This window comes from Ictidomys tridecemlineatus, chromosome 8 (assembly GCF_052094955.1).
Source record: "Ictidomys tridecemlineatus isolate mIctTri1 chromosome 8, mIctTri1.hap1, whole genome shotgun sequence".
NCBI classification, from domain to species: domain Eukaryota; kingdom Metazoa; phylum Chordata; class Mammalia; order Rodentia; family Sciuridae; genus Ictidomys; species Ictidomys tridecemlineatus.
The window spans coordinates 137,596,507-137,607,333 of NC_135484.1; the positions used below are offsets into that span (position 1 = coordinate 137,596,507).

The 10,827-nt window shown below is 47.4% G+C and overlaps 1 long non-coding RNA gene across 2 annotated transcripts; it reads right to left on the reverse strand.

The window, feature by feature from the left end:
- Window positions 1-855: 855 nt before the first annotated feature.
- LOC120889255 (uncharacterized) lies at window positions 856-10,580 on the reverse strand. 2 transcript variants are annotated; one of them, XR_013425361.1, is made up of 8 exons: window positions 8,535-10,580; window positions 8,037-8,154; window positions 6,967-7,060; window positions 5,259-6,496; window positions 4,355-4,514; window positions 3,618-3,894; window positions 2,719-2,843; window positions 856-1,994 (listed from the first exon to the last, which is right to left on the reverse strand). It is a non-coding gene; the product is annotated as an uncharacterized LOC120889255 (long non-coding RNA). The 2 variants fall into 2 exon arrangements; XR_013425360.1 differs by having other exon boundaries at window positions 4,295-4,514.
- Window positions 10,581-10,827: the final 247 nt, after the last annotated feature.

Below are 10,827 nucleotides of genomic sequence, written 5' to 3' on the forward strand. Positions count from 1 at the left end.
GAGCAGCTTCTTTGCTAAATCAAATAATAGTTTTTAAATACAGGGGAAACACATTTGAGCTCTCCACATAAAAGCTAGAGTGATTCTCTTTGGAAGTTAGGGTGATTCTCATTTTCTTTTTTTTTTATTATTTTTTACTTATATATAATAGCGGAATGCATTACAATTCTTATTACATATATGGAGCACAATTTTTCACATCTCTGGTTGTATACATAGTATATTCACACCAGTTCATGTCTTCATACATGCACTTTGGATAATAATGATCATCACCTTCAACCATCATTGATTACCCCATGCGCCCTTCCTTCCCCTCCCACCCCTCTGCCCTATCTAGAGTTCCTCTATTACCCCCATGCTCCCCCTCCCTACCCCACTATGAATCAGCCTCCTTCTATCAGAGAAAACATTCAGCATTTGGTTTTGGGGGATTGGCTAACTTCACTTGGCATTATCTTCTCTAGCTCCATCCATTTACCTGCAAATGCCATGATTTTATTTTCTTTTATTGCTGAGTAATATTCCACTGTGTATATATGCCACATTTTTTTTTTCAGATTTCATCTCCCTCCAGTCAGAATGGCAGCTATTATGAAGATAAACAACAACAAGTGTTGGCAAGAATGTGGGGGGAAAAGGCACACTCATCCATTGCTGGTGGAACTGCAAATTGGTGCAGCCAATATGGAAAGCAGTATGGAGATTCCTTGGAAAACTGGGAATGGAACCACCATTTGACCCAGCCATCCTTCTCCTCGGACTATACCCAAAGGACTTAACAATAGCATATAACAGGGACCCAGCCACATCAGTGTTTATAGCAGCACAATTCACAATAGCTAAATTGGGATTCTCATTTTCTCCACTGCTCTCTTAAGTCTAGACCAAGGGTCAGCCAACGAAGGCCCTCAAGCCCAATCTAGTTTGGCCTCTGGTTTTTGTCAGCACAATCTGGAAGCCTGCTGCTTGCTTTCAGCTACATGTGATACATTTGTGCCGCCTCGATGGCAGACATGTGGCCCACCAAGCCTGGGATGTTTACCATCTAGCCCTTTCCAGAAAGAGTTTGCAGACCCTTGCTCTAGACAATCAACAAAACACAGACCAGGGTCTGACTGGTAGCCCTGGCCGATTTCCAAAGTGTAAATACTCCGGCCCTGACTCACCTTAAGCCACAAATATGTCCTCATCGTATATGGAGCTTGAAGTTCAAAGGGCACACCACTCTGTGGTATTTCCAAGCTACAGATGTCACATAGCTGTAATAGTCAGAAATCTTAATAAACCTCAAGAACATACATAATGGTAAGGTGTGGGAAAGCAATAAAGAAGCCACAAGTTTTGACCAGAAACTTGCTTTTAATAAAACTGAATGGACTGAAAGGTCATAGAACTTCATTTTTAATAATGGCACTAATAACCAGCTCATAAAGCTCCTGAAAATCTAACAGTGGCCCCTTTCAGCTGATCCAGCGCCACAGCACATCAGTAGGGAAGGCACACTGACCAATACAGGAGACACGTGGCAGAGAAGGTATGTCGCCTGCCCACGTACGAGTCCACACCCACAGCGGATCTCAGGAAGACGCTGCTTCCGTAATTGCAGATCTGGGAGTTGAAGCGGAATACAGATTTATTTTTGACCATTGATTCTTTTGTGTAGAATATGAATTTTTCTTTACATCTGCCTGCATCACCCTTCAACTCCCATGGATCTTTTGCAAGCATGCTATTAAATCCATTTTTCCTGCGTCTCCCTCTGGCCCCGTGTATCTGAGCAATGCTGGTGGAGTGACCTGGCACAGTCCCCTGCTGGAGCACGTCCCCTGGGGCTGCAGTTCACCAGGGCCAGGAGTCCCCGAGGCCCAGCAACAATCCCATGAACCAGCAATCCCCGGATGAGATGGCTGGCCCCAGAGCAACCTCAAGAGCTCTGGCCCCACGGCCTGGCCTGGCCTCCTCTTTCTTCCTCCGTCTCTGCTGCATCTTTCCTGGAAAAAAAAAAAAATGAGTAAGCTTTTCCCTTTAACCAATTTTTCTGGCGTTTTCAAGGGCAAACCACAGCAGCGCCTGCCAGCAACTTCTGCCCACCAAGCCTTCCTGACTATATTTACCCCAGGGCTCCTGTGACCCGGGGATGGGGCTGTGCTCACAGGATCAGCCAGCAAAGCAGCTGCCAGCCCAGGTCCACCCGCCTGACTCCCAGCCGGGGACCCAAGCGTCTGCCCCGTAGACCAGCCTGGCTACCCCAGGAACCATCTAGAAGACTTGCCCTGAGGCAAGGAAATGCCACCTCCTCCAACCAGGCCTCCAAGAATCATGGAGGCCGAATGTGTCTCTGCTGCTTTGTCTACTCCAAGCTGCTACGTCCGATTTCTGTCTGCTTGGGACCATCCAGGGCCCTGACGCTGGTCCCTGGTTGTCTTCTGTCCTTGAGGCTCTGCCCTCACCTGATCCTGACATAGGATCCAACTCACATCTCCCAGCACCGTGCTGACCTGGACACTGGCTTCCGGAAGCACCTCCCCCGACGCCCAGCCTAGACTGACCGTCCTTGTCCATGTGCCCAGCTCTAACAGGGCACCACTTCTGCTAGCTCCCTGCCCTGTCCTCTGGCCTCTCATCCCCTTGAATCCTCAGCCTCCCGTGCCCCCAGCCCCACCTGAGACTCCAAACAACAAATGGGCTTCCAGTTTCCTAAAGCCAAGGACGTACCCTGTGATTGAGGTTTCTTTAATGATGGCGGAAGTGTCTCTGCTCTTCCATCCGGTTCCTAATAGCTCCTCTCTCCAGCCCCCACTCCAGGCCAGAGGAGGTCAGAAGCTGCCTCAAATGAGAATCTGTGAAACAGACACAAGTTAACACGAAAGGGATTCACCAGGATGCATTCCCATGAAATAGCAGTAAGAGGGTGGGCAGGGAGGGCAGGAAGGAGGAGGAAGCCAAGGGAGATGTCTGCCAGGTGTCTTCTCCTGCTTGTCAAGCAGAACCAACGTGGAGGCCCAATTCCATCGTCATTTCTACGATGCCTACAGATTCTATGGCCCAGACGTAGGACTGGGCCGTAGAGACGGCTGATTTGTGTTCCACTGTGTCTGCAGCCTCACCTGGAAGATTCAACACAGGGTGGCCCTGCGAGTAGGATCTAGAACCATCTGGAAGCTTCTTTACATATAGGGCTCTTTAGCTGGGATGAATTGAAACTCCAGTCGTTGGCCAGTAGACCTACATGTGGCCTTTCACACGTGGCTGTTGAGTTCTACGAACAAGCATTCCAAAGTGCAGACAGAGTCTGGGGACCTGGGTTGTTAAGGTCTGTAAACAAGTCAGGATGGCACCTGGCATTTTGCCAGAGGGAGTGGTTTGAGAAGTAACGCCAGCGAGCCATTAAGTGTGGAGATTCCTTATTGGTTGACTGTTGTATCTAGTTTATGTTAATTAAGATAAGCTGTGGGGAATGTATGTATACCCCTCCTGTCCTACAATAAATGGCTCCCACTCCTGATGTATCAATCTACACAAGTTGTTCGTCACCCCCCGGCTATTTTGCTGCAGCCGGACTGCGGCACTGGGTTCCATGAAGCCAAAGAAAAAACTGTAGGATTTTTTCTAACCTGTTTCAGAAGCTAGTAGTAAAGCTCCCTTGATTCACCTCCATTCTCTTCACACAAACGGTTGGTCAGTCCAGATTCAAGGCAGGGGAGGAGGTTAGCTCCAAATCATTTTTTTCCCTTTATTTTTTTTTAATTTGTTTTGATTAGCTCCAAATCTTGATGGACACATAGCAGAGTTGCATGGTGAAGAGCGTGGAGGATGGGAGGTACTTTTGGGCCCTCTTTTCAAGTACCACCTGTGTTATAGTCAGCTTTTTCTTCACTGGGACCAAAAGACCTGACAAGAACAACAGAGAGGAGGAATGGTATAGTTTGGTTCCTGGTTTCAGAGGTTCTGTCCACAATCAGCCAACTCCACGGCTCTGAGCCCAAGTCGAGGCAGAACATCATGGTGGAGGGGCATCGCAGAGGAAAGCAGCTAAGGACCTGGCCACCAGGAAGCAGAGAGAGAGCTCCACTCACCAGGGACAAAATATAAACCCCAGAGGTATGTGACCTCCCCCCTCCAGCCACCCACTACTGCCTACAAGTCCTGCCTGGCTAATCCATAGCAGTGGATGGATCCTCTGATCCCGTTCTCTCTCTCATGGTCTAACCATGTCACCTCTGAACATCCTGCATCGTCTCTCACATGCACTTTGGGGGGCCACCTCATCATCTGAACCATAACATCCTACCACATAAACATGTTCCATTGGCGGATGCCACATGGGACCCTCTGGAGAGTGTACTTGTACCCTGGAGTCGATCCAATCAGAGGCCGAGGAGCTGGACCATTTACATCCACGCATCCGTCCATCTTTGGCCACAGGCTGCCCCAGGGAGGACACCAATTTGCAGACCCTCTGTCTCTCTGACACTGCAGGCAAGGCAAGCCCTGGCAGCCTGGCGGCAACCCTGTAAGAAAGACATCCATTGGGCTGGGGATGTGGCTCAAGCAGTAGCACGCTCGCCTGGCATGCGTGCGGCCCAGGTTCAATCCTCAGCACCACATACCAACAAAGATGTTGTGTCTGCCAATAACTAACTAAATAAATAAATATTAAAAAAAAAAAAAGAAGAAAGAAAAAGAAAGACATCCGTGCTGGCCCCTGGAATTAAAGCAATGTGGGTACAGGTGTCTGCGAAACTGGAAAGGGACCCAAGGTGGTAGGGGACACAGAATTTTGACCAACAGAGAATCCCACAGCGTCACCCAACACTCATTCAATCATGCATTATATTGAGCTGGTGCCAAGACACAGTTAAGACAGATCTAGAGCTTCTGACAGCTCACAGTCTGGCAGGACCTCGAGCATGTAAAGTCATCATCACCACCTAATGCAAAGGAGGCCAGGTCTGTAGGAGGCCACGTGGAGTGATGGTGTTCCCAGATGCCACAGAGCGGAACAGATCCTGGTCCCCACTATGACCACGGGGTGGCCTCTTTCACAAAATAGGGATCACAGGAGCGCTTGCTCTGCAGGCAGGAGGTGAAGAATGAATGAAGTTACACATAAAGTAATACGGAGGACCACTACGACAGTGCCCCTGATACAGGCGAAGCATCACAGGTGTTAGCAATTGTCATTGTGCTTATTTTGGCAAAAGCTCAAGAGAAGGAAATATCCTCCCAACTGGAGGTAGACATGGGGGACGCACCTTGGGAACTTCACACAAGACCTGACACTTGAGCAGGATTTGATCCTTTGGGTTCTCTGTGTGCCAACCTGGGGCTCAAGGCAAGGCAGAAGGGAAGTCCTCCACTTGACAGGCAGCTGCTAGTCCACGGCTGTGGTCTTCGCACCCAACTGGACACTCGGTGCAGCTCAGCAATCCTCCTGCCGGCCTGGTGCTCAAAATCGCTACCTGATCTCCACAGTCTGACTCAGTTCTTCCCTGGCATGAAGGTGACCTCTTGAGTCTGAACATTTATTATTCCTTGGGTTCTGGGGTGAGGAAAGTGTGAGCGGCCCTTCTGGGTAACTCTTTATCCAAATCTCTCATGAGGTTATGTTTGAGGCTCTGGCTGAGGCTAAGTCACCTGAAGGCGTGACAGGGTGGTGACAGAGTTCCAAAATGGGGCACTTTGTTGGCAGGAGGCCTCAGTTCCTTGCTGGCTACTGGCAAAAGAGGCATCAGGTTGTTGCAATAGAATTTCTGTCTTGGGCTACTTAAATGTCGTCAGATTATAGCACCTGGCTTCTTTCCAGGCAAATGACCCAAGAGAGAGCAAGGAGGAAGCCACACCGTCCTTCGTGACCCAGGCTTGGAGGTCACACCATCGGGTACCCTCTATTTAATTGCTTACGAATCAGTCATTAAGTCCACCTACATCCGAGGGGAGGGGAAATTACCTCCATCTTCTGAAAGGAGAGTAACAATGTGAGAATCGGCTGAATATGTGTGTGTAGACCTAAACCATACGTTTCTTCTCATCTTTACCTAAACACAAGCACACCATAAGTGTCGGGTGACCCGCAATTTCATCTGACATTATACTTTTGACATCCATTCACTGGGCACGTTGTTTAGGTTTTCTCTGGCTGCCGTAGCAGAGCACCACAGACGGAGTGGCTTAAACGGCAGAAATTGATTTTCTCCCAACCCTGGAAATCGGAGGTCCAAGGCGAAGGCGGCAGCAGGGCCTCTGTCACCGGCATGTGGGTGGCCATTTCCTCGTGTGTCCTCACGTGGTCTTCCCTCCTGATCTTCTCTTCTTCTAAGGACACCCGTCAGAGTGGACTAGGGCCCACTCAGATAACCTCACCAGAATTAACCACCTCTTTACTAAAGCTCTCTCCATGTACAGTCACAGTCCAAGGTACTGCAACGACGACTTCAAGACACGACCTTCCTGTGTTCACATGTGAATACGCCACCATGAGACTGCACATCATCTGCAACCACGAGGATGCAATGCTGATTAGAGTAAGTTACACTCCATGTACAATATGTATGCATAATCTGTATGTATTAGTTACACTCCATGTATCTGTAATATGTCAAAATACACTCTACTGTCATGTGTCTCTAAAAAGAATTAAAAAAAATTTTTTAAAGACTTCAAGATATGAACTTTTAAGGGATACAATTCAATCAATAACACACAAATAACTTGTTAATTTTCACTGCTCTTTAGAATCTCAATTATGAATGGACAAAGTACATTTTCTTCTACTAATGATGAATGGTTTTGTTCTTTCCAATTCTTTGTTATAAACAACACTGTCCCTTGCCCCCTGACACTCTGAACGTGTAGGATCAATGCACCTTCATATTTACTGTTTGCCAATTTTCTTAAAAAGCAGTTGAACTAATGTACTCTCCCCTGGTAGCACCTCAGAGGTCCTCCTGCTCCCCTTCTTACCAATGTTCGGGATTGTCAGACATTCTAATGTTGCTGATCTCGTGGGTGCAAAACCGTCTCTCCCTTGTGGTTTAATTAGCATTTTCCAGATTACCTAGAAGAAAGAGAATCTTTTCCTTTGTTTATGACTCACATTTTCATTTCCTCTGACCATTTTTTCCACTGGGCCCATCTCTTTTTCCTTATTGATTTGTCAAAATTCTTCCCCTCTTGGTATTTCCCACCAGTTATGAATCAATCTTTTTACTTTATGTGTGTGTGTGTCTCTGTGTGTGTGTCTGCATGTGTGTGTATCTGTGTGCATGTGTGTCTGTGTATGTGTGTGTGTGTCTCTGTGTGTGTGTGTGTGTGTGTGTGTGTGTGTGTGTGTGTGTGTGTGTGTTGTGGTGCTGGGGACTAAACCCTGGGCCTCAGGCCTGCTAAATCAGTGCTCTACTACTGAGCTATACTCCCTGCCCTATCTTGCCAGTTTTTATTTTGGGTTTCTTGGTTTGTTTTAGTTTTGGTCTAGGGTTTGGGTGCTCAACCACTGAGCCACACCCCCAGCCCTTTTTATTTTTTATTTTGAGCAGGGTCTCGCTAAGTTGCTTAGGGTCTTGCCGAGTTGCTGAGGCTGGCTTTGAACTTCCAATCCTCCTGCCTCGGCCTCCCCAGCTGCTGGGATTATAGGCATGTGCCACCATGCCCCCGCTAGTCCCTTATTTTTGTCAGGCTCCCATTCCTCTGGTTTGTGTTCTTCTTGATCCTTTTCTCTCAGGTTCTACCCACTATCCCTGGTCAATCAACCCAAAGAATGAACTTTTCACTGGGCTTGCTCCTGGATCCTAAGTCCGTATCTTGAATACAGCTGTGCTGCATATTCTTCAGATTCACTGAACTCCCCCCCCTTTCTGTCTAGCCTTTGAATTTTGGCACACATCCCCCACTCTTGGGGGAGATATTGCCTCCCACCTCTGCCCCACTTCCCCGCTCAGCTACCCTTTGAGTCTCAGGTCTCAGCCTAAGGGACCTCTTCACTGTATTCCCAAGGCACCCTACAAAGTACTCACAGCGCTTAGCACAGTAATTACCTTTTTCTTGGCCATCTCCGCCAACAGACCATGAATCCTCAGGACATTACACCTAACTCCACATCTGTATAGTTAACATGCAACAAATCCCTGAGAATGAATGAATTAATAGGTTTCCCTGGGTAAAAAAAAAATTTAAAAAAAAAATATATATATATGCTCACCTTTAAAACTAACACACAAGTGTGCAAATAATTTGTGTTATTATAGCATGACATAAATTCTATGCATTAATCTTCAACGTAAACTTAAAACAGCCTCTGAACCCTAATTCCCATCATAAATGTATTAAGAACATGCAAAACAATAGTTAAGATCCCTCAAGGGTCTCCATTCAGCCGAGAGTAAAATGCTGTAACAGGAAAATGCAGACAGAAGCTCTCAGGTCCCCTGAGGATTCCAGCATAGACCACGTTCCCTTCCTGACCTTGACCTCACATCCTACACCCCCTCCAGAGAGAAACAGGCGCTAGGCAGAGCTGCCTAACCTGGCCGTACCTGGACGGTGGGTGCTCTTGGCACACCAGGGAGAGACTGAGCAAACGGGAGCACGACACACTACTTGGTGGTGGCTCTGCTCTTCCTGAAATCATTCATTCGGCATCGCTACCTTCTAGTCAAAGTCAGAAATGCCAGCTTCATGCTGAACCAACAGCTAGAGAAGCAAATAAAAGGCTTGGCAGTGGGCAGTTTAAAAACGACCTGCAGTCTTCTTGGGACGTCTTTTTCTGGTTGAAATGTTGTAGAACAGGTTTACTATTTTGTTTTCCTCTGAGACGAATTCTCTCAAGCAACTTTTCCTTACGGAGAAAAGTCCATCAATAATTTCTAAGTTACCAGTGCAGACTTTCTCAGCCTCAGCTCTATGAACGTGTTGGCCTGATCATCCTTTGTTGAGGGAGGGACTCTCCTGTGCGTTGTAGGGGGCTTAGCAGCATCTCTGATATCTACCGAGTAGATGCCACTGGCAACCCCTAAGGTACAGCAACCAGAAGCATCTGCAGACGTAATCTCTGGGCTTTAGAATCTCCAAAGATCGATCAGTTTCCTGCCCCTGGCTACGATCTTTCACTCTCTTCTCCAATAGGAGGCTAATAAACACATAGAAAAAAAATAAATAAATAGGAGACACAAGTCCTAATGAGCTGAATGTTTGGCAATGATTCTCTTCTCATAAGCCCAGCCAGGGTTTAGACTTACCATTTCACAGCCCCACTCCAAAGTAGTGATTTCCAACAACAGAAATTCTCTTTCTTAAGCCACATGTTCAAGGACCTCTATGACCTGAGTTTGGAAAACTCTGGAGAGCACCACGCTAAACAGGCAGAGAGGCGAGACCTTCTTTGGCAATGACATTGGCAAAGATGTGGTTACGAGAGAAAAAGGGAGATTCATGGTGGTGACCACCACGTTGGAGAAGAAGGCTCCTAAGGTACTCAAAGTCATGACTGCACCAGAGACTGGCTCACAGCTCCTCGGGGAAGTGTTCGCTCATCTCACCAACCCAGGCCTCCCCCCGAGTCCCACCAACTTGTATCTGTATCAGCTGCTGTCGCTGTTACTTACACTGCTCTGCACCGTGAATGATTTTTTTCCTATGAGTATTTGTCCCCACTCGAGGGTACATTCCTAAAGGACAGTGACAGCATCTAGTGCAAAAGTTTACACAGAGCAGGTGCCTGAAAAGGATAACTGTCACAGCTGATTCCCTGGGAAAGAGAGAAGAGCCTGAGTTAATGAGTGGGGTGGTGATCAGCCTCTGGATTGAAAAAGTCGAGTGGATCTCAGCTGTAAGTCATTGACACTGATTAACAGCCAAGGAAACACTATAGAAGTTTATCAGTGTTCCTCAAAATTTAGTTTAAAAGCCAATTCCGTCCATCAAACAATTTGAACATGATCTAATGCTGTCGGAGGATTCTTTCTCAGTCAATGATTTTTCGAAAGTGCCTTTTGCTAGGGAAAGACAGGACCAAGCGAAGGCCTGTCCCTGGTCACACACACATTACCAAGTTCCTCTAGACCCCGGTGCCAGGTTGAGGCCAATGTCACTTCCCCCAGGCCCAATCAGTCATCTTCCCACTTTCCACAACACCAACAGTGCATTGGTCTCCACCTGTTATGTTGCAATCTTGCCTTTGGCACTGCTGCATTTTATTCTTTGGAGGCAGCTGTGAAGCAAAGGAAGCTGATCGTAGATACAGCCTTCAGGGACGGAGGCCAAGTTCATCTTCACCGCTGTCCCATCATATTTGTTAACAAAAACCCAAGAGTCCTTGCCTGCTGACGTACAGCAAGAAAGGAACAGACTGAGCTTCAGAGGAAGGAGCAGGTGGGAGGCCCCAAGAGACAGACTCCACGTACCTGGACAGCCTCCGCCCTGCGCTGATTCCAGCCCCTACCCTTGAACTCTGACCTCGCCAGCCATCTCACTACCTCCGGCTGAACCCCCTCCCCTGGGTCAGCCTCTTCACAACTGTGCTGCCTCCAGACACTGGAAAAGGAGCCCGTCTTTCCTTCAGAGCGCCTTGGTGCTCTTTTAAATTAAATAAATACAATTGTGCACACTGTCAATCAACTAGCCAAAAAAAAAAAAAAAGACAAAGTAGGTGAAAGGGTTATAGAATAAGGAGGTGGTTTAAGGAAAACTCTTTTGGAAACTAGGCAGGAAATCCCACTTTTTTTTTTTTTTTTTTGGTACTGAAGTTTAAACTCAGGGGCACGCCACCACTGAGCCACATCCCCAGCCCTGTTTTGTATTTTATTTAGAGACAGGGTCTCACTGAGTTGC